Genomic DNA, 22,970 nt, shown 5'->3' with positions numbered 1-22,970 from the left:
TCTCTCTCCACCTCCAAAACTGCTGGGAATGCAGGTACCTGCCATCATACCTAGTGTCTATGGTGGTAAAGATAACACCTAGGGCTTCATGCATATGAAGCAAGCACTGTGTCAACAGAGCTATGTTCCCCAGCCCTGGCACAGGGTCTGATTAATTAAATTCATAAATTATAAAGAATATACTGAGTTCTATATCAGGACTATGGAAAGAAAAAACAACCATAGGATTTTTAAAAATGACCAGGGCTTTCAGAAGATTGGAGTTCAGGGGGGCCAGGGCGAACCTAGAGCAAACATTACGGACAAACAGGTTATTACGCATTTTCTCAGTTGCCTGCTTATCAGTGGGATCTGGAGCCATGCCACAGGATGAGTCACCGTAAGAGTGAGTCCCTGCTTAGGGGAGGGACTGTTCCTTGAGACAGACACGGGTTCTGTAAATCACTGGGACTCGGCTGTCAAACATCTCTTGTGCAAGTAAGATGAAGTATTAAAAAAAAAAAAAAAGTCAGTTCTCTTTACAGCTCTTCTTGGGGGTGGGGGAGACCATCCGTTTGCCTGAACAAGACCTGCAGAATGACACCACCAGTTGATGTGGGGGATGTGGGTGGGGGAAATGTCACAAAGCCCCACCCTTAGATGAAGAGCTGCAGGCAATTAACCAGTCTTCTCTAGGGATGAACCCATTGGTAGTTGAGTCAGTTCTAAACACATACACATAGGAGCAACCCTAAGTGGACGCAAAAGGTTCTCTGTCTCTCTGTCTCTGTCTGTCTGTCTGTCTGTCTGTCTCTCTGTCTGTCTGTCTGTCTGTCTAAAACAATAATTAAAGAAGAGATCATGAATTTGAGGGTCAGTAGAGGGGGACATAGAGTTGGAAGAAGAAGAAGAAGGTGTAGAAATGAAGTAAATGCAGTATTCAAGTATGAGATTCTCAAAAAAAATATTTAAAGCTCAAATTAAAAATGACCATTTGTGTGCCTGCTTTAAAAAAAAAAAAGTTTTCTACCGAGTATGAAGTCTTGAATGGCTTGTGCCTAGATTCCTCAGAAGGGAAGGCAGGAAGATCAGTAGTTCTCACATTGTGTTACACATCAGGTTACAGGACAAAGTGGGACACTTGAGACCCTGCCTCAAACCAAAGAAACAATAAAAGCAAACAAACAAACAAACAGAAATGGATGAAACCGGCAAAAGGAAATTTCTCAAGATACTACCTCGGTCCAAAGGAAGATGGTCTCTATGGCAACAGCTGACATTCAGGCCAGGGAGGTAGCTTAGTAGGAGAGAATGCTTGATGCCCTGACCTGAGTTTGATCCCTAAAATCTGCATCATGGAGAGAGAAAGCCAACTCCAGAAAGTCAAGACATGATATGTGCATACAAATAAACAAAGGGGAAAAGATTTAAAGTGATGCTACCTCTGCATTCACAGCTAGTGAATTCTGAAGTGATGTCACCTCTGCACACACAGCTAGTTAGTGAATACTGATTCAGTCCTTTTGTTTTCTCATGACGTGTGCCCTCTCATGTTGTCAATATGGAAGCTTCTGGCGGTCAAGCCTGCTGGTTAAGGATTTGAACTCAAGGTAGATAAGTATTCCTACTTAGTAGCTACAGGCTTCTGTTCGTACACAGGACTTGGAGAGTGTGTTCGTATGGATAGAACATTAGTATCCTGATTGGCAAAGAGTAATTGGGTTTTATTTTTTAATTTTAAGTTTTTTTTGGAAAAGTACTTCCTTTTTTTAAAAAAAATGTTTTGTTTTAAGATTTATTTATTTATTTTATGTATGTGAATACATTGTTGCTGTCTACAGACACACCAGAAGAGGACGTAAGATCCCATTACAGATGGTTGTGAGCCACCATGTGGTTGCCAGGAATTGAACTCAGGACCTCTAGAAGAGCAGTTAGTAATCTTAACCACTGAGCCATCTCTCCAGCCCAGTAACTGGGTTTTAAAAGTGGTGTCATTTGGGCTCTATGGATAGGTACTTCATCAGTCTTCAAAGACAAAGGCTATGTAATTGAGGTTGGACCTCATGATCCTCTTGCCGTATCCATACCATACTTGGTAATTTAAGGGTTGAATTAAATAATCCTGCCCAGTTCAAGCGCTCATGTGTGCACTTGAGACTAAAGGCATGACTTGAGGCATCAATGCTGTGTACTCAAGTGTAAAGAAATCTGGAGGCCTAAAGTTAAACTGTGTTCAGGCCTGGGCTCACTGGCCTGGGTCTTGTTTCTTCAGGATATTATATCTATTAGCATTTGCAATACCTTAGCTCCCACTCTCAAACACTGCTTGTTTCTTCAGGATATTGTGTCTATTAGTATTTCCAGTACCTTAGCTCTCATTCTCAAACAATGCTTAGCACCTATCGGTAAGGTGTTGTGTTCAGTACCTTGCTGTGGCTGTGGTGAAACACCCTGAGCAAGGCAAGTTACAGGAGGCACAGTTTACTTGGTTTATGGTGTAAGAATCTACCATGTCAGGGTAGAAACGTAAAGCAAGCATTGGTGATGCTCTCATGAGCAGGGAGCCAAGAGATTGCACCTTTAATAGCAAACACCAAACAGAATGAACTGGAAGTGGGGAGAGGCTGTAAGGGCTCAGAGACGCTCCCCACCAACTGATGTACTCCCCCCAGCAAAGCCCCATGAGTGGTGCCCCATGTTCCCTCCCCAAGCAGCACCACCAACTGGGAACCAAGCGTTCATGCCTGAGCCTCTAGGGGCTGGGGGGTGGGGTGGGGCATGACTCATTCAAATCACCACAGATACCCAACAAAGAGAGTTTCATAGTAACTCATTTGATTAATGATATAAATCATTACAACGAATCTCTGTAGCTACATATAAACACATGGAAGAAGTGAGAAGCAGTTCCCGTTTTCTCAAGTAGTGGCTTCCAATAACTTTCTATTAAAGTTCAGTCCGTGTGTAGAGCACTTAGTGTGCATGAAACCTGTCTCCATCCCCGGCACCACATAAAATCAGGCGTGGTGGCAATGCCTGTAACCCTCCCAGGAATCATGAGATGGAGGCAGGAAGAGCTGACGTTCAAAGTCATCCTGGGCTACACGAGACCTCATCATAAAGTGAAAATAAATATAACAGAACTCATGCTCTGTCACAGTGGCTCTCAACCTTCCTAGCCCTGTGACCCCTTAATATAACCCCTCATGTTGTGTGACACCCCCCCTCCCCATAAAATCATTCCGTTGCTCCTTCAGAGCTGTATCTTTGCTACTGCTATGAATTGTAAAGTAAGCAGATCTGTGTTTTCCCTGCATGGTAACCTGTAAAAGTGAGTGTTAGTTTTTACATCCCCACACTGGTGTGCAAGTGTTCTCGTTTCTCTGGTGCTTGCCAGACATTATCATTTACCTCTTTGATAGCCATTCAGTGGGATTGGGCATCCGTGGTTTTAATTTTTTGCTTTCCTGATGGTTACTGGTGCTAGGCATATTTCGTGGTCCCGTGGGTCATTTGGATGGATGTCAGTGTACTGGTCTAGCCACTTCCTCCTGGTGCTGCTCATCTGTGTGCTGCTGGGGTTTGGAGGCTGTTGTGCTGTGTGCCTTGTGGATTGATATCAGCCTCTTGTCACCTATTGTTGTGTGTCACACACTCCCGATCTCTGGCTTGTTGCTCCCTTTTGTTATTTGTTATCATTGCTGAGCACAAGTTTTATATAATCAATCCCATTTGTCTGCTCTTACTTTTTTTTGTTTAGTATCTTATCCTAGGGTAATCTTTGCCATTGCAATGTCAAAAACCCAAAATCCACCCACCAAAGTGTCTTCCAATGGTCTTAGGTGACCCCAAAGGGGTTGAAACCCACATGCTGACACTGGAAGCCTCCTCCATGGGGTGTGCTGGCTGGCCCATGCCTGTGACCTTGAACTTGGGAAGTATGAGGCAGAAGCAGGAGAAATGAGAGTTCAAGGGCAGGCTTCACTACTTAATGAGTTGGAGACCCTGAATTACTTGAGACCTATTCAAAGGAAAACTAACCCAAAACAAAACAACATCAACAACAAAACCCTAAAACCCTACCACTCAATTCTCCTCGTTAGAAGCCTAGCACTTTTAGAGGAAGGCTGAAGTGGAAGCTTAAGGGTTCTTTCGAAAGTCAGTTGTGTTAGGTGGTGTTTTGCTGGGGCAAACATGTGAAGGAGTGTTTTCCTGAAGCAGACACAGGTGTACGTTTAAGGCAGTGAAAGGAACATTCCACTGAAGCAGACACAAGTGAGAGGATGTTCTGCTAAAGCAAGCACGTGAAAGGACATGTGATAAAAGATTCTTTGCTAGTGACAGACACATATATTGGTCCGCCTTCCATTGCATAGTTGAGCTCCATTTGTCAGGACTTCAAAGAGAGAAACACACCAAGAAACTTAGGTGGCGTGACACAGTTTCTTGTGGCTTCCATGGACTCGGGCTGATTGACAGAGTGATGTCAGCTGAGACAGACTCACGTGCTGAGGCAAGACCTGTGGGGAGGCAAGACCCGCAGAGGACATAAGGCGTTTGAAGGGTATAAGTAAAACTCCATGGACAGTAACAGAGTATAGCTAGGATTGTTTATAGAGCTAGCGGTGTAATGCTGGTCGGTTTGGAATCTTTGCTGATCTTCGCTTCTCAGAGGGGCATAGCTGAGAGCTTCTCCTGACATTCCTGTTGGTCCCTGCTGCTGCTGAGGCTGAGGCCTGGCTGTTTCTGCTACGTAGTGCCACCGCTGTTGATTTGTGTTGACTATCCTGACTCTACTGAACTTCATATATCTGTGAAGTGTTTGCGAGTGGATCCAACTGTCTCTTCAAACCTGTGAACTGAACTACAGATTTCCAGACAACACAGATGGGAGTTGCTCCAAAGAACCTTTCTAAACAGGTCTACTTCCCCATATCCTTTGGTTTTTCCTACTTCTCTGGAGGGTGGTGGGCAAGAAGGGAGGTTAAAGTGTTTAAGAAACATCATTAAAAATAGGCTTTAAAAACTTAAAATTACAAAAGTCTAGCTGGGCTACTCATTTGTGCAAAGGTTCCCTGACGATCCAGCAGCTGTCAAGACTGGAAACTTGTCTTTGAACCAGACACTTCAGTCACTCCATCTGTTGTGGCACCTGTAGAGTTTCCCGTGAAGTAACTGGTGACAGAATTCCATGGATAAAGGTGCTTGCTGCCAACCCTGAAGAAATGCACCAAAGATGGATTCTTGGGCCCTACTTGAGGAAAGGGAGAAAGTTGTCTTCTGACCTCTACTCTGGCCAAGGCTGGTTCTGAACTTGTGATTCTTCTGCCGTACTTGGTTGTATGTGGTGCTGGGGCTCAAACTCAGGGCTCTGTGTATGCTGGGCAAATACATTACTACCGAGCTATAGCCCCAATGGGCAATTCACCTTTTAATAGAAAGTGAAGCGTAAACAGTGCCAGATTTGTGTTGGTGACTGAAGTAGCTGCATTCAACTCTTGCAAAGCACATTCATGCAGGCAGGACCCTGTGTGCTCGCCTATCCTGTGTTCAGAGGGCCGCGGGGAAACCGTAGGAATGGAATTCAGCAGCTGGAGAAGGCACTTTAATTCAGCAGCTGGAGAAGGCACTTTGAGCTAGGCTGTAGAAAGTAAGAGACCCTGACCACACCACAAGAGCATATCTTTAGATAACCGAAACTGGAGAAAAACCAAACTGGGGCAGAATGAATGTGTGCATGGGGCTTCGATGTGGGAATGGGTTTCTCTGAGATTTTTTTTAAAGGAATTTTTATATCAACAACCAGGAATCCAATAAAACTATCTTCTCCTAAGGCCCTGGTAGTTTGAAGGATCTAGGGAAAGGCAGCGAGTCTTCGCAGTGCGCGCCACATCCCGGGTACTCCACACTTCTTCCAGGCCGGGGATGCCCAGCTGTCATCCCATCTCGGGCCGAACCCCCCCCCCCCCCCCCCACACACACACACACCCGACTTCCTTTCTATCCTTACAGCTCCAGCCTTCTCTGCCCGAAGGGAAGCACAGGCTGGAGCAAGCTCTCTAGGCTCATCCATCAGCAGTGGAGGAGGAGGAGAGGAGGGGCAGGAGGAGGAGTTTCTAGGCGGCCGAGCCCCCGAGGCCCGCGGTGCCCTTCCCCCCTTTCGCTGATTGCTGTGGCTGCGCGCCCGACCCCGCCCGCGCGTGTGCGCGGCCGAGTTAGGGCGCCGCACGGGCCTGATGGGGGTGATCCAGGCTTTCGGGGACGCCGAGCGCCACTTTCCTCCTCCCTGGCAGTGAGAGAGAGAGAGAGGTGGAGAGGGAGAAGCGGGCTGCTGTCCTTCCAGGCCACTTTCGCTGCGCGATTCCGCGAGCTCCCGGCAGGAGGTGAAAGTCCCCGGCGGGGTCCGGATGGCGCAGTTGAACTGCGGCTGCTGAGCTCGCGGCCGCCTGCGCGCGCTGGGCGCGGGGACTCGTCTGGGCTACTCCCCCACCTCGCGTTGGACGACCGGTCCTGGACACACCGCTTGCGAGGTACGTGCGGTTTGGCGCCCTATCAGAGGCTGTGCACGCTGCGTAGTGCGGGTCGGTGCCTGCTTTGCGGGGTTGCTCTGGCCATCCAGGACCCCGAGGCTGGGACCTGGCTTTGGTCCCGCAGGGTTGACGCTGAGCGGAACCGGGATCCGCTGCGGTCCCGGGTGGGCAGCGCCGGGGAGGAGTTCCCCACACCCGCTTTCGCTCTTCCTCTCCACGGTTTCCTAGTCCCGTGCGGGGCTGCAGGCCACTGCGCTCCTGGCGCGTGACAGCGTGGGTGGGCACTCGACCATGATGGGTAGCAGAGGCCGCGGCCGCGGGACTCGCGCGCCAACGCCAGTCCTGGGTCCCCGCTGGCCGCGCCCTGGCTCGGGGAGTCAGTCCCGAAAACGCTGTGAAGGACGCTCCCGGGTTAACCTTGTGGCGCTCCCGCTGATGGTAGAGGCTCCCTACGATTTGTGAACTTGGTTGGGACAAACTTGAAACTCTTGGATGTTGCTAGAGGAATCCGCTTGTAGAGTTGGGCTTATTGGGGCATTTGTCCCACCTTCCCGCACCGGATAGGAGTGCAGACAGCTGGAGTGACAAGCCGCAAGTATCACGGCTTAGGTGTTGGTGCAAACAGTTGCCCTACTCGCTAACCGTGAACTGGGAGGACACGGTCCCCCAAGGTGGCTGTGCGGTTTGGAGGAGTGCACAGATGTTTCTGACTGGGACCGTGCGGAGCGCAGCACAGGTGTTAGCGCCTCGTGCTGCGCCCTGCTGTGACAGGAGAGCCGCGAGGATAGGCATCCCGTGAGTGTCAGACTGAGATAAAGAACCAGCCAATTTAAAATTTCTTCTTTCTTCGAAGAAGTGAGCGGTTTGGGAGGGTACCAACACGCAAAAAAACCCATATCGGGATCCTTTAATATCCAGGGAATGGCCCTTTAGATTGTAGCGGGTAATTTTAGGGAGAGCTCAGCAGGTCCTTTTGGGGTACTAAAACGGGAATATATTGATCCCTCCCTGTATGTCAGTATCTCCAGCAACTCCAGCTAGTTCCTGTCAGGGCTTAAAGACTACGTCAACTCTGGTTCAAAGTGATTTTAGTGGACCCATTTTACAGATCATATATGCTAGACTCCAGCAGCTAGAGGCAAAGTTACTTGTCCAAGGTCACATAGAGCTTTCTGTTACTTTTAACCCAAGAGCTGCCTCGGTCAGTCATGGCGGAAAGTGTGGTAAGATCCATGGGCCCTAAGTCCTTGGCCCTCTGTTCTCACCCAGCTTCCTGTCTGAGTTGAATACATCTTTTGAAACACAGATACAAATTATCTGTGATTAATTTAGAGGATCATATACGTATGTACTTTGCAGGAGCCAGAATCCAGCTTCTCTGAGTCTGGGTCCAAATAATTATAAATAGAACTCTGACTCGTGTTAATTTCAATCTTTATTCTTCATTACTTTTATTAATCCACCAGACATTGTTGATCAAGGCCGCTTGGCTTCCTTAGGAAACAGCTTGAGGCTGGCACAGGAGGCAGGGAAATAATTCTTACCCCCTGAAGGGCTATTAAAGACGACTTGATTTCATGCCATTGTCTCAGCAAGAGGATGTTGCTCTGTTTCTTGATGTTCTCTGCTTTTGGCTTTAATTCTGCATTGTTTAGCATTTCAAGGCTTAGGCATACTTTTTTCTCTTGACATTGTTGTCAGCTTTAAACGTCCCCTATTGTGATGGAATCTGGCCACCCCACACCACCTTTGCTTAACTGTTGATTAAGATATGTACATTAAAAAACAATAAAGTCATCAACTGAGTTTTGAACCCCAGCACTTCAAAGGCCTATGCCTTGAGAAATTCATTGTTATTTTAAACACTAGCCAGCAGGGGGCGCACAGCATATTATTGATGTCCTGCTGACATCTAGACCTGTTTGTACTGTGTGTAGCATATATTTCAGAAATGGAAATTATTGTAGCTTTATCTAGTACAGTAACTAAGTTGCTTTACGATTAATTCCAACTGGTTAAAAGTGGGATGATCTTGAGTTCCGGGCCTGAATGTTAAATGTGTGTCTAGAACCTGTAGTGACTAGGTAAATATTTAAATACAAATCACAGGGTTCCCCCCCCCTCCTTCTAGTTTGCTTTTCCTTGAGAGGTATGTCTGTAAGATTTTGTGTTGTTTGAATAGCACTTTAGGTTATTTAGAAGTGGCAATCTAAAGAGATTCATTTGAGAGTCCTTTAGTAATGACTCCCATTGTCTCATTTATAAAACTGAATGCACGAACTCATTCTTGAGGAGGCTGACGGACTCAGTACTGTCATCATCATCTTTCATTAGCATTTTCCTCATGTAAGGGAGCCCGTTATCCTGTGTCCCTTTTATAGAGCTGAACATGCTGCAGACATTTTTGTTTTTTGTTTTGTTTTGTTTTGTTTTTTTGTTTGTTTGTTTTGGTTTTTCGAGACAGAGTTTCTCTGTAGCCCTGGCTGTCCTGGAACTCACTCTGTAGACCAGGCTGGCCTCAAACTCAGAAATCCGCCTCCCTCTGCCTCCCAAGTGCTGGGATTAAAGGCATGTGCCACCACTGCCCGACAGACATGTATGTTTTAATTCAGTGTGAGTTCCCTCATCAAAAGTGTTTGGGGGTGCCGGGCACTCAGGAAGCAGAGGCAGGAGGATCTCTGTGAGTTGGAGGCCAGCCTGCTCTGCAGAGCCAGTTCTAGGACAGCCAGGGCTACACGCACAGTGAAACCTTGTCTCAAAAAAATAAAATGCTTGTGAGTAAAAGGGCTTTGGATTTGTTCAGACTTTGGAATATCTGATGTGCATAATGATCTCCTGGGAGAGGGAACTGGGTCTAAACATAATTTGTGTGCAATATATATCTGAAAACATAAAGGTAGTTTCGTACAATGTTTTTAGTGTATCTGTGTCTTGAGTTCAGCTAGTTATATGACATCGGGTGGAATTTTCCACTTGTCAGCCTTGTGCTGAAAAAGTTATAGATTTGGAGACGCTTTGGATGTTAGATTTTGGGTCAGGGGTGTTCAATTTGTATGTCAATAGTTCAAAGCCATATTCTGCATGAGTACAGGTATCTGGTGTGTCTAGGCATCCGAGGTCCCTATTTTAAATAATGATTTTAATAGCTATTTCAGTCAGTTCCTTAAACTGTCAAACATTGCATTTTTCCACATTAAAAAATCTTTTAACTAGTTTTTGAAATTTACGTAACTGGTTAGGTTCATGGTTTTAGAGATTTTTAACTTAGATGTTCTCTTTCACTGCCTTAGGAGAGTGGCCAGTTAAGAATGTGAGGGTGAGCATAGATTATAAGAATAACTACTATTCCTATTATTTTGAAGTGCTAGGGTTTGAGTCAAGGGTCTTATGCATACGAGGCGAGCACCAGGTCTCTGAGCTACACTCCCACACCCCGAAAGTTATCCCTACAGGAGCATCGGTGAGTAAGAGATTCCGTGAGGTGTCTGCATCAGTAGAACACACACACCTGGCACAGGAAGTTCTTTGGTTTCCCTGTCTTCAGTCTCAAGTGTGAAGTGTTAGCAATGCTTCTTTGCAGCATTTTGTAAAAACGCAAACTGTTGCTAATTTGTTCAGTTTCTAGTCAGGCTGAAATAAACCAAACACCACTTGGAAAAACTGCTAAAATGATCTGGGTCCATTTTCTGGGCTCTGGATTTCTTGTTGTTATAGCCTTTGAAATCACACATTTACTTGTTAATTGACTTACTTGCTCCATTTACAAAGTCCTTGCTAAGGTTTAACATGTATTTCTAAGCGTGCCTGCTCTCCTCCTCAGCCTCCCCCCCCGCCCCCCCCCCCCGAAACCTTAGGGAGAGGTCCAGTTATTTGGATCTCCAGATCTCTCAGCCAAGAAATGTAATATTTTGGGTTTGACTCAGCATTTGTATAAATTCTCTTTGGGGCTACTCTTGTGGGCCTTATTTTACAGTTTTTCCTTAATTTTTTTCGGACGAAAGATGGAGATTTAAATAGGCTAACAACTACTTATAAGGCTTGTATTTAAGAAGGAAAGACTGGAGGAGAGCCCCAGAAACACATCTGTAGGCCACCCTAATGCACCTGCCAATGAGTATTGTATAGGGTGTGCATATGTGCATTAGTGTGCACAGTATTGCTATCTGGTATTTGTGTCAGCAACTGCTGTGTGTTGAAATTTCTTTCAGCCAAGCGTAGTGGACCATACCTCTCACTTCAGCCCTTGGGAGGTAGAGGCAGGAAAATCAGGAATTCCAAATCAGCTTACAATCCATAGTGAGTCTGAAGCCAGCCTGGGCTACATGGACCCTGTCATGGGAAAAAAAAATCCCCCAAAACAAAAACAAAAAACAAAAGCTTTTCCAAATCTGGGGAAAGGACTCTAAGTGATGTGTAAATGTGAGCAAGTTTCATTTTTATTTCAAATTTAATGTCAGATTGTCACCAGAATAATCATTGAAATTAAGTTAGATTAGTACCAAACTTCTGTTTACTTTAGGAAAATGGATAACAGAAAAGTGTCTGTTTCTTGGGTGTCAGGTTGTGACTGAGAAGGACCTGTGGGGTTTGGTACCGTTTGCACTGGGAAGGGCACCTGTTTTTCTGTCCCTCCAAATACATAATTAATTTTTCTGGCATATGCTGAAGGTCAGGTTGTTGTATACAATTACAGAAGGACCGTTTGTGAAAACACATTTCATTTGGTTAGTTTGTGGTGGTGGGAAATAAAAACCCTCTTTAGAGAGTACCCCGTGAAGTGCTCTCTAAAGAGAGTCCGGAGCCTTTCCCCTCATCTGATCATCCTCGGGCTCACTGGCGTGGTGCACTGAACGGCCCACGTGGAGGGTCTGGCAGGACATTGCATTTTCTTTTTACTGCTTGAGTCTTTTTCGTGGAAACTTGATGAATACTTAGTTCCATGTGGTTGTGTCATCCTGTTAGCATCTTAGCAATTCATGTGCTTTGACAGTGTGATGCTGGCCCTTGGATACAGCACCATGCTGGTGGCTGTTTGCACATTTCACTTCATAATTACCTAACTGTGCAATAATTGCTCGAGTAGACTATGACTTTTCTTTTCCCTCACATTAGGAGGGTTATTTGAGGTGAGACACTTTGACACAAAGCCTAAATAAATATCATTGTGCAAGCCTCTTTGTGTTGTTGGTAGTTGTCCCTTCTGTGGCTTTTACTCTTAAAACAGAATGCACTCAAACACAAACCTTTCTCGGTATCCTTAAAGGGTGTGCGCCCTTTTCTTACATGACTTTATGCAGTGGGCTGGCAAGTTCAGTTTGACTGGGGGGAAAGCACCATGGAGTCATAGTGTGTGCTGAGCATCAAGGCAGTATCAGGTCTTCCCTGTGTGGGGGGAAGTTTCTCATCTTCTAAATGGGTCTACCTCTTTCTGCCAAGGCCTTTCTGTCCAGACATTCTTCTTCATTTTCTATTCTTTCTTGTTTGTTTGTTTTTACCTTTATGACTTTAGAGAGGAGGTTACATGTTGTATATTTATAGCATACCATGTGAACCATGAACAGCGTATGAGCAATGGCCTGTTTTGTGCAGAGACAGCTGCACTCGTCTTGGTTTCTGATCCCTCCTATTCACACCTGACCACAGTTGCAGCCTGGCATTGGATTCATGATGTTTTCCACGGCAGCTCAGGGAGGACAGACCTGTGCTTTTTTCCCTGTGGTTCTCTGCGAATGCCTTTTCAGTTTGTGGCATCTGTGTTTCCTTGTTAGAGTGTCTGTTCACAGTTTTAGTTTTATTCAGTGTGTGGGCTTAGAGAAAGAGATTTCTTTTAAAAGGGGTTCTGCAAGTTCTTGAAAACGCCTCCAGAAAATGTCTCAGGTAGATGTCATTTGAATTGGGGATTTGAATTGGGGCTGGTTGAACCCAGGGTGGGATTCTTTGGAGTTTAACTGGGTTGGGAGTCTGGGAAAGAGAAGAGTGTCTCTCCTGTTGGATAGCTGGAGAAAGCTTCACTGTGTTGGGAAGGGACTGATAGCAAGTTTTAGGTGTGCAGGCAGGAACTCCAAGGCTGCCTCAGGTTGGTGTTGCAGCTGGCAACTCTTAGCATCCCAAAGATACTGTTCTCCAAAAGCCAGGGAAAACAGCCTGGCTCCAATTATGCATATTGCGCGCATGCACACGTGAAGCTAAGCCAAGAAAAATGTCCATCTGGGATACGGGTTGGTGTTCTGAAGAGAGGAAGAACAAAGGACAATCGATACGAACCTTAGAGAATCTGCTAGTTTTTCTTTTGGCTTCCAGATGCCTCTCAAGTGCTTTGTATTGGAGATTAGAAGCAATTTTAGGGTTGAGTTTTTTGGTCCCTATGTTTTGCAGAGAACAGAAGAGCAAGCAGCTAGGCAGCTTTTGGTGGTGCTAAAGGAAAGAGGGTTCTGGGACCCAGCTGGTGTGTTTGAGAAAGCTTTTCCCACCTTCACAGTGCCAGAATAGGGTGCAAGGTCCTCCCCCCTTTCCTCACACCTTCCCCGTGTTTTCCATGCAGCTGTGGTGTCTAGGCTCAGCGGTACTCTAGACTCTGTGGGAGGATGTTAGAGGCAAGGTGTGTAGGCAGCTGGATGATGAACATGAACACATTGTCCTTCACACCAGGCAGAAACAACTTGCTCGTTCTCTCTCTCTTGCTCTCTCTCTCTCTCTCTGGGATGTCATATGCCCAGGCTGACCTCAAACTGGTAGTTTTAAGGCTTCCTGTTCAATATCAAGTCCCTGTTTGTTGGCACTTATGTTAGCCCACTTTCTGTTGCTACCACAGAATAGCCCAAACTGAGTGATTTATACAGAATAAAGGCTGGGAGACTAAGCTTGTGAGGTACTTGTTGCTGGTGGTGGTAGAGGGGCTCTGCCAAGTCCTCAGATAATATAAGGGGAGACGGCATCCTAGCTCAGGTGCCTCTCCTCAGGGCCCTAGCCTTATAACAGCTCCAAGCCTTAATTGCCATCTCACAGTGGCCTTGCCTCCAGTCACCACAGCTGGGTCCAGCTCTGTCCTCTGGCTCCTTCATAAAGGATATTAAATTTCAATGTAGGTTCCGGTGAGGGACATCCACACTGTTAACACTTTTCCTGCCCATCTTTCTTCTCAGCCTACATATAGTCAATGACCCTATTCATTCTAGAAACTTCTAGTTTTCTGTTTTAGAGCCATGTTCACAGCAGTCTGTAGGCAGCCTCATGTGGTTCAAACAGGTCATCCCATTAAATTAAGCATACCTTCTAACTTCCTATATACTCTGCAGCCCATTGTCCTCGTCACTTTTCATGTCATCCTTGCTGCTGTCCCCCTGTGCATCGATGTGGTCTGAGCTCAGCGCTGTTGGTCTTTCTGCTTGGATGGGAAGGCGTCCTGGGACTTGCAAGGCCAGGAACCACATAGCTCTGAGGTGGGACAGTGTCCCAATGGACAGGTGTCCTGCAACATGGGAACTCAAGAACCACACAGTTCTGAGAGGAAGCCTCCTCAGCAGAGGCGTTGCAGCTCCCCAGGGAGGGTATCCCCAGCTGAGCTCAGGAGCTCAGAGGCCTCAGTCTGCTCGGTCTTGCTTCTCTCCTTTTCTTTATTGCTTGTCTTCTTCTGATGAGAGAATCACACCAGGCAGCAAATCTCATTGAAAGAGATTTATTGGAAGGTCAAAGACGTGGAGGAACGAATTCAGGACTGGCTGCCTATGCTCCTGGAAGGGATCAGACAGCAGCAAGGAATTGGACAAAGTGCAATGTTTTTATGGGGGCTTTTGTGGGTTGGAGCGTTCTAGGGTGGAGATTTCCACGGTAAAGATTGGTTGGATTTCAAGTCCTGAGCTTGAGGGAGCTCAGGGATTGGTGGGTTTTCCTGTTCAGGGATTGGTGGCTTTTGTTTAGACTTTTCATCTAAATTAGCATAACCCAGGGAGGGTCCTGTTGAGGGTCTGCAGATGACAGTCTGGAGATGACCTTTGTGATAGTTACGATAGTTGGGAGGGTTAGGGTAAGGGAGGGGCCTAGCTGATGGAGCTCCACCCCACCCCACCTCCAGGCCCTGGCCACTTTTCTTTCTTAAGGTCTACAAAGTTTACAAAGTATACAAAGTTTACAAAGTATACAAAGTTTACAAAGGGAGTCCACAGCAGGGAAAGCCTTCTCTGACACTTGAGTGGTGTGAATATCTAACAGGTGCATCTCTGCAGATAGCATCCTCCCCTTTCCTCCCAGGTCTTCCCAGGACCCTGACTATTCCCATCATCTTCCAGCTGTTTCTTGTGGTTTCTGCATCCAAGTTCTCGTCCGTGATCACTGGTACCTTTGAAAGCACATCTCACTTTGTGTCGCTTGGATCTTGCAGATTTGTGATTCTGTTCTCCTTAGCATGGACTGTATGATTATTAAAATTTTAGCCATTTTCCCCTCTGCTTCTCTTGAACCTCAGTGTGTTCACCTGAGGCAGCTCTGATTTCCCAAGTGTTCCATGTGCGTTCACATCCTGTTTCTTTCATAACCACACTTTTATAACCAGTGTGCCCTACTCTTCCAGCCTCCTCTGTTAGCTTAAAGTTTTACTCTGTCAACAGATACCATGACCAAGGCAAGTCTTATAAAGGACAATCTTTAATTGGGGCTGGCTTACCGGTTCTGAGGTTCAGTCCATTATCATCATGGTGGGAAGCATGGGTTCCACATCTTGTTCTGAAGGCAAACAGGAGAAGATTGTCTTGCAAGCAGCTAGGAGGAGGGTCTCAAAGCCCACTCCACAGTGACACACTTCCTCCATCAAGACCACACCTCCTAATAGTGCCACTCCCTGGGCCAAGCGTATTCAAACCACCACACTGTCGTTAGCTCTTCTGTTGAAGCTTCACAGGGTTCCTCTCTGAAGTGACTTCTCTTGGTAGCTCACAAGAACCTCTTTCTTTCTGTGAACTATCCTCGATTAAAACTGAGGGTAAGGTCAGCTTTTCATCACCATAACAAAAATACCTGAGATCATTAGCTTATAAAGAGAAAAGGTTGCTCTCGGCTCACCGTTTTGGGGGGTCTTGTTCAGAATTGTGGGCCTGTGGTAAGGCAGCACATGTGGTGGGAAGCATGACAACAAAATTATTAGCCTCATGTCTAGGCAGGAATAGAAAAGGCTGCGGTCTCATCACCTCTTCAAGTGCCTGTCTTCAATGGCCTAAAGGCCTCTCACTATAACCTGCCTCCTGAAGGTTTTACCACTCCACATGATGCCTTTAATAAATCAGTCTTTTGGGGAATATTCTGTTCTTCCAGATATCTGAAGGTCACTTCCTATAGATCCTTAGTCAAAACAAAGAAACTTAAGACTCCCACCTGATATACAGTTATGTGTCATGCTTATGCTGTCTCCAGGGCTCCCAGGGCAGGTACTTGTACATTTTGTGCCTTGTATCCCCATATTGGAGGCAGTAGCTGGTGTGGAGCAAGTCTCTCAGAACTGTAGTGTTTGTTGAGTGAATAAATGAATCAGAAGAAGCAGGACCTGGGAGGGTTTGATAGCTTCAGTTTAGCATACACTCAGGTATCTCTTCTGCAGGGAGGTAGAGAACCTGAATTTTCACTGCCTCATTGGAGACAAGCTGGGCTGGGACACTGGCGACTCTCCCAGCCTTTCAACTGGTTTGGGAGATTCCCATTCTACCTCCAGCAGGCAAGGGCTTGTTGTGGTTTCTCTCTGCCTGTGGTTTGCCCTTTAACCCATCCTGCTAAAAAGATGAAAAATAAACCTGGCAGCAGAGGAAGGGGTTTGGGGAGAGGGCGTGCAGAGCAGAAGGCAGCTCTTGCTGTGCCCCTACATCCTCCTTTGGCTCTGAGCTCATCCTGTTGGCAGCTCACTGAACTATCCAGATCGGCCCTGCTAGGGCCTGCGCTACAGTAGCCTGAAGTCTGCCAGGCCTCATGTCTTTTGAATTTTTTTTCCTTCTTCTTTGTCCTATTTTCTTTGAAAAGAAATGTTCCACTTCAGGCAAGAAGGACATGGGAGGAAATTACATTACTATCTTTAATTATTTATTATTTTGGGATGGTCTCATGTAGTCCAGGCTACCCTCAAACGCAAGACTATCCTGCATCTACCTCCTGTGTGCTGGGATTACAGGTGTGCACCATCATACCCAGTTTTTTTTTTTTTTACTATCTTAGTTAAGAATATTTTTAAAGATTAATTTTTATTGTGTTTTATTTGTGTGCATGCACACATGCATACATGCACATGTGTGGGGTTCCGTTTTCTCCTATCCTGTGGGCTCTGGCATCAAGCTCAGGTTGGCAGGCTATGCAAGAGTCCCTACCCACTGATCCATCTCACCTGCAGCCCATCTTTAAGATGAAGTGGAGTTTTAACCCTTCTCAGATTCAAGGACTGTTGGTGAAGCTAGTTCTTGCTTCTGTCTGTGATGCTAGTGATGGGTGGAAACTTCATGAAGCAGTCACTTAATCCTAAGGGCCAGGAATTTTCCTGCTGAAGAGTCAGGATTTTGGAGCCCAGTGTATGTGGGCCAAAGCGTGTGGCCAGTGTCATTGTGCCTATTGAGAGAATATCAATTTGGTCTTCTCAGGACAGGAAGTCCAAGGCTTCAAAGAAGTGGGGCTGGTGAGATGGCTCAGCCGGTAAGAGTACTGACTGCTCTTCTGAAGGTCCTGAGTTCAAATCCCAGTAACCACATGGTGGCTCACAACCATCCGTAATGAGATCTGACGCCATCTTCTGGTGTGTCTAAAGACAGCTACAGTGTACTTACATATAATAATAAATAAATCTTTAAAACAAACAAACAAGCTATTATAAAGTCAGCATTATAATGTAGCCCTGGGATTAAAGATGATCAGGTTAGAAATAAACTGATATGTGTGACATCATATATATGTCAATATGATATATCTATATCATATGTTATATGAAATAAAATGATAGAGCTACTAGTGGCTAGTTGAAGGGGGTCCTAGTCACCTGACAGCTTTCTAGGTATTCTTTTTTTTTAAAAATTTATTTTATTTTATTTATTTTTTCAATTAGGTACTTTCTTCATTCACATCTCCAGTGCTATCCCCAAAGTCCCCCACACCCTCCCCCCCCCCCAACTACCCCCCACCCCCACCCACTCCCACTTCCCGGCCCGGGTGTACCCCTGCACTGAGGCATATAAAGTCTGCACGACCAATGGGCCTCTCTTTCCACTGATGGCCGACCAGGCCATCCTCTGATACATATGCAGCTAGAGACACGAGCTCCGGGGAGCACTGGTCAGTTAATATTGTTGTTCTACCCATAGGGTTGCAGTTCCCCTCAGCTCCTTGGGTACTCTCTCTAGCTCCTCCATTGGGGGCCCTATGATCCATCCAATAGCTGACTGTGAGCATCCACTTCTGTGTTTGCTAGGCCCCAGCATAGTCTCACAAGAGACAGCTATCATTCTAGGTATTCTGTACTTACATTTTACTTCATTCATTCATTCATTCATTCATTCATTCCTCATAACAGCCCTGGAAGGGACTTAGAATCAGCACCCCACCTTACAGGTCAGGTTTGGACCCTGATCACCAGGGGCGGAGGGCACCACACTTCCCTCTACAGTGTACTGTGGTTGGCGTCATGATCCCATGCTTCACTTCTCTTGGGGCCTCCCATTCTGCTTCTCTCCCCACCCCTTGGCTTTTTCTTGTTACAGTGTTTCTTTCTCCTCTGCCGGGAGGTCTTCCCTGACTACTCTGGCACAGACTCAGCATCACCAAACCAGCTGTTTTCCTAGTCCCCACTGGAAGCCAGACTCCATGACAAAGATGAACTGAAGCCACCAACCTGTGTTTAGCTCCCGAGGGTCTAACACACAATAGTTACTTCTAAAGTTTTGTTGAGTTAATGAATGAGGGACAAACTTTGCCATACTGATTTCAAAACAAAGTAACTTGTGCCTATGTCAGCCCTCATCAGCTAGGAGCTGTCCCCTTGTCCCCATCCAATGCCCAAAGTGATGTAGGAATGTGCACAGCCCCTTTCCTTTCTTTTTCTATTTTTTTTCCTTGGTTGTTAGCTATTTCTGGCAGAGCCCCTGTTTATAGTGGCTAAAAGCATGGACTGTGGAATTAGACAGACTTGGGCTCAAATCCTGGTCCAGGGCTTCTTAGTTGGTGACCTTGGCGTTGCTTAGCAACTTAAAGGAAGCACCCATCTCTGTGGGTGGTTGAGAGGATTAAGTGAGAAATCATGGAGCATACAGCAGGTGCTCTGTAGCTAGTCACTGAGATGCTGTATGGTGTCAGAGACGAAAGCCAGGTACTGAAGTCTCCTCGGAAGGGGATAAGGTTTGCACATTCGAATGGTCAGAGCAGTTAGAACACAGCCTGGGAGGAAGGCAACAGAGGGCCAGTCATGGAGCCTTCTGAATTCTCGGTTTGCCTATCTGTAAGAGACTGATGTGGATACACCCGTTTCTAACACCCTCTGTTGGCTCAGAATAGGTGTAACATGGGGTACATTACACAAAGACCATAAGGCTGGGATTAATCATAAGTGGGCTTTAGAATGGGGAGAGAGAAATGAGGAGAGGTCTCAGACCTTGAAGACACATGTCAGGTTTTAATAAAAAAAAAGGCGAATATAAACTTACGTCTCTCTCTCTCTCTCTCTCTCTGTGTGTGTGTGTGTGTGTGTGTGTGTGTGTGTGTGTGTAATAAATAAAATGAACAGTCCTGACAGAAGGTGGAGTTAAATGCTTGCATTGCTGGGAGCATACTGCATTTTTGTTCCCGTAAGTTCCAGAGAAAAATTTTCGAGTGTAATCTGAGTGTTCTCTTTACCACTGAGCTGTGAGGTTGAATGTTCGTTCTCCTGGGACAGTGTGTTCTGGCTTTTCTCAGTTCCTGCCAGACCTTGCACAGTGAGGCATTTGAAGCTTCCACAGGAATGGATGGTAGCTTGTTTACTGTGAGAGATTCTCATCACTGTCCATTCAGATGACAACTGTGTGGAAGGCATGGAAGAAAAACAATTCTTTAATCTATTCATACTAAAGATGAACAAAGTGAAGGCCTAGGAGGCCTTTGGGTGGCAGAGCTCTTGCCTCCTGCGTGCTAGGGTGCTCAGGGTTCCTCGTTGTATCTGCCTCTTGTTTGCCTGTCATTTGTTACTAAAAATGTTCCAACAAATTCCTGGCCTTCCATAAATTTCCTATTGTATACAATAGTGTCTTGTCTTCTTTTCTTGATGATAACAATCTAGCCCAGGGTCTTAAGCATGCTATAGGCACAGGCCCATCACTGAGCTATCCTTTTTTGCTGGCTAGTTTTATTTTGCCTGATACAGACTGGAGCACCGTGTGTCTCATTCAGCATCCTATTGCAATGAAGAAATGCCACATCAAGGCAAATCTTATAAACATGGTGGCCCACATGGCGCTGGGGCAGCTGAAAGGTACATCGTGATTCACAGGCCAAGAGAGAGAAAAAGAAAGAGCCCTGGCCTGGCATGGGCAAAGCCCACCTCCAAGGTTTCAAAAAAACCTCAAAATGACATACTTCCTCCAATAAGGCCATGCCTTCCAATTCTTCTAATCGAAGTCCCTGATGACTAAGCATTCTAATATATGAGCCTATAGGGGCCAATGGTATTCAAACTACCACACCTGGGAAGAGACATGTCTATGTGCACTTTCTTGATTGACAGTGATGTGGAAGGGACCATCCTATGAAGGATGGCAGTACCCTTGAGCAGTAGGCCTGGGTTGTATAAGCAAGCAGGCAAGCCAAGGACTGGAGAGATGGCTTAGTGGTTAAGAGCACTGACTGCTCTTCCAGAGGTCCTGAGTTCAATTCCCAGCAACCACATGGTGGCTCACATCCATCTGTAATGGGAACTGATGCTCTCTTCTGGTGTGTCTGAAGACAGCAACAGTATACTCACATACATTAAATAAATAGATAAATAAATAAATATTGAAAGAAAGGAAGGAAAAGAAAGAAAGCCAGCCAGCCAAGGAAGCCATGGCGAGCAAGCCGGGAAGCGGTGTTGAATCGCCTTCCTAGAGTTCCTACCTTTGTTTGCCTCCGAGATTGACTGAAACCTGAAAGTCAAATAAGCCAATTCCTTCTCAAGTGGCTCTCAGTCAGTGTTTTATCCTAGTGACCTAGAGCACCCACTCCGGTCCCTGCTTATTCAACAGAACCCTGCTGGAATCCTTGCACCATCACGACTAAAACCCCTGGTTCTGAATCGTTTGGGTGGCTTACTGGCCCTGCCAGTCTGAATTCCACAGTCTCCTGCGTAAACCTCTGCAGATTTGGGATCCAGCAGGTAGAAAAGGAGGGCTGTGCAGCCAGGTCCTGACCTTAGCCAGTGGAGTCCAGGCAACTTCTCTCGATGGGGAACAGCAAGCAGTTACAACGGTTGCTAGGGCTCATGTCCTTTTTTTTTTTTTTCTTTCTTTCTGGTTTTGAGAAAACATCTTGCTGGCCTGGAAGTTGCAGCGTAGATCAGGCTGGTGTTGAGTTTGTGGTAGTTTTTTTTATGTCATCTCTTGAGTGCTAGGATTACAGATGTCACCCAGCACACCTGGCTCAGGGCTGCTTTGCTTGCTTGCTTGCTTGCTTGCTTGATTTAGTTTGTGTGTGTGTGTGTGTGTGTGTGTGTGCAAGCATGCCCATAGCAACCAAGTAGTGGTCAGAGGGTACTTTGAGGAACTGATTCTTCCCTGCTACCTTGTGGGATCTGGGGATCAAATTCAGTCAAATTCCTTTAGACTGTTGAAGCATCTCTACCTGTTGAGTTATCTTGTCTACTCAAGACTCATCTCCTATCTTGAAAGCATTCTTTAAATGTTTTTTTTTTCTTTCCATTTTTATTAGGTATTTAGCTCATTTACATTTCCAATGCTATACCAAAAGTCCCCCATACCCACCCACACCCACTCCCCTACCCGCCCACTCCCCCTTTTTGGCCCTGGCGTTCCCCTTTGACTTTAAAATTAAGTGTACGTGCTTGTCTCTGTGTGGGGATGTGCCCCTGAGTGAAGGTGCCCATGGAGACCAGAGGCTGGGGAGCCTCGGAGAGGTTTGACCTTAGTCTCTGTCTCCTCTACTCACACCAGACTCCCTTAGAGCTCCTGTCCTTCCAGCACTTGAGAAGTAGAAGCAGAGGGATCAGGAGTTCAAGATCATCCTTGGATGGGCTGGCGAGATGGCTCAGTGGTTAAGAGCACTGACTACTCTTCCAAAGGTCCTGAGTTCAAATTCTGGCAACCACATGGTGGCTCACCGCCACCTGTAAAGAGATCTGTGTCTGAAGTCAGCTACAGTGTATTCATGTTGATAATAAAGAAATCTTTGGGCCTGAGCAAGCAGAGTTGACCAGGGCTAACAGAGGTCCTAAAACATTCAGTTCCCAACAACCACATGAAGGCTCACAGCTACAGCTACAGTGTAGAGCTACATGGAAACTCTCCCACCTGGTCCACCCTCTCTCCTGGCTAAGAACATCAACACCGGGCCTAGCGCTTTCTCTTTCCTTGAGACTGAACTGCATTTTATCCTTGAAACCCTAGGTGTGCCTGGTTAGCCCCTGGCTCAGGAGTGGCTCAGACATGGAGAAGTTAGCAGAGCCATGGTGTGCTGCAGCCCTTCCGTCATTGGCCCTTAATGTGGACAGGGCTAAAGCTTCCATCTCTCTCACACATGACCCAGCCCACAGCCCTGTGGGCCTCTGGCTCCTGATCCCTAGTCACCTGACCTCTCACTCCCCTGTAGCCCCTGTTCAGGTGTTAAGACCCATCTGAATTTTGGGCAGCACTGTATCATACCCTAACCCCTACAGTATACGCACTGCAAAGCCAAGCCAAGCCGTCCTCTCAACTGTGCTCTTAACTGTGGATGTGACCTGACTGGCTGCTTCAAGTTCATGACCCTTTGACCAGAGGGTTTGACACTCACCCAGGTTTCTCTGTGTCTGACCTTTTAGGATGTGGGTCTTCCTAAGAACACTTCCTTTGGACTTCTTACCATACTGTATAATTCTGTATTCGTGACTATGTGCCTGTCTTGCCAGACTGTAAGCCCAGAAGCGTAAAACACAAGCGCTTTGATTGCCCACCACATTTCCACTACCTGATGCGGCACAAAGAGTACATAAAGGTCTGTTGACAGAGGAAAGGACGCTCCAGAAGCTAAATGTCTCGAGTAGCAAGTGATGCTGCCTTCATAATGCCAAACAAAGGCAGAGGTTTGGTTACTCTTCATATTGCCACACCCTTGGCACCTTGGCTGGTGCCTGGCACAGAGTGGTAGTAAATATTTGCTGAATATCAACTATACTTAGATATGATTCCAGAGATTTCTTATCTAAATCCTCTCCCCTCCCCCTCTGGGGGCCTGAATGATCCAGCTTCTCTGTGTGGAGGAGGCCTGGCAGTAGCTGCTGTG

At 46.3% G+C, this 22,970-nt stretch overlaps 1 protein-coding gene across 1 annotated transcript in view; it reads left to right on the top strand.

Annotated features, from left to right (window-relative positions):
• The first annotated feature begins 6,137 nt into the window (after window positions 1-6,137).
• The window catches only part of Tgfbr3 (transforming growth factor, beta receptor III), a 183,063-nt gene continuing 166,230 nt past the window's right edge, over window positions 6,138-22,970 (top strand). The window contains exon 1 of the mRNA NM_011578.4: window positions 6,138-6,512. The gene's annotated coding sequence lies outside the window, so the exon portion shown is untranslated. The remainder of the gene's footprint in view (window positions 6,513-22,970) is intronic.

The sequence above is a fragment of the Mus musculus genome, chromosome 5 (genome assembly GCF_000001635.26).
Source record: "Mus musculus strain C57BL/6J chromosome 5, GRCm38.p6 C57BL/6J".
Classification (NCBI taxonomy): domain Eukaryota; kingdom Metazoa; phylum Chordata; class Mammalia; order Rodentia; family Muridae; genus Mus; species Mus musculus.
The sequence above is the reverse complement of the archived record's forward strand: the minus strand, read 5'-3'. Positions and strand labels throughout refer to the sequence as shown.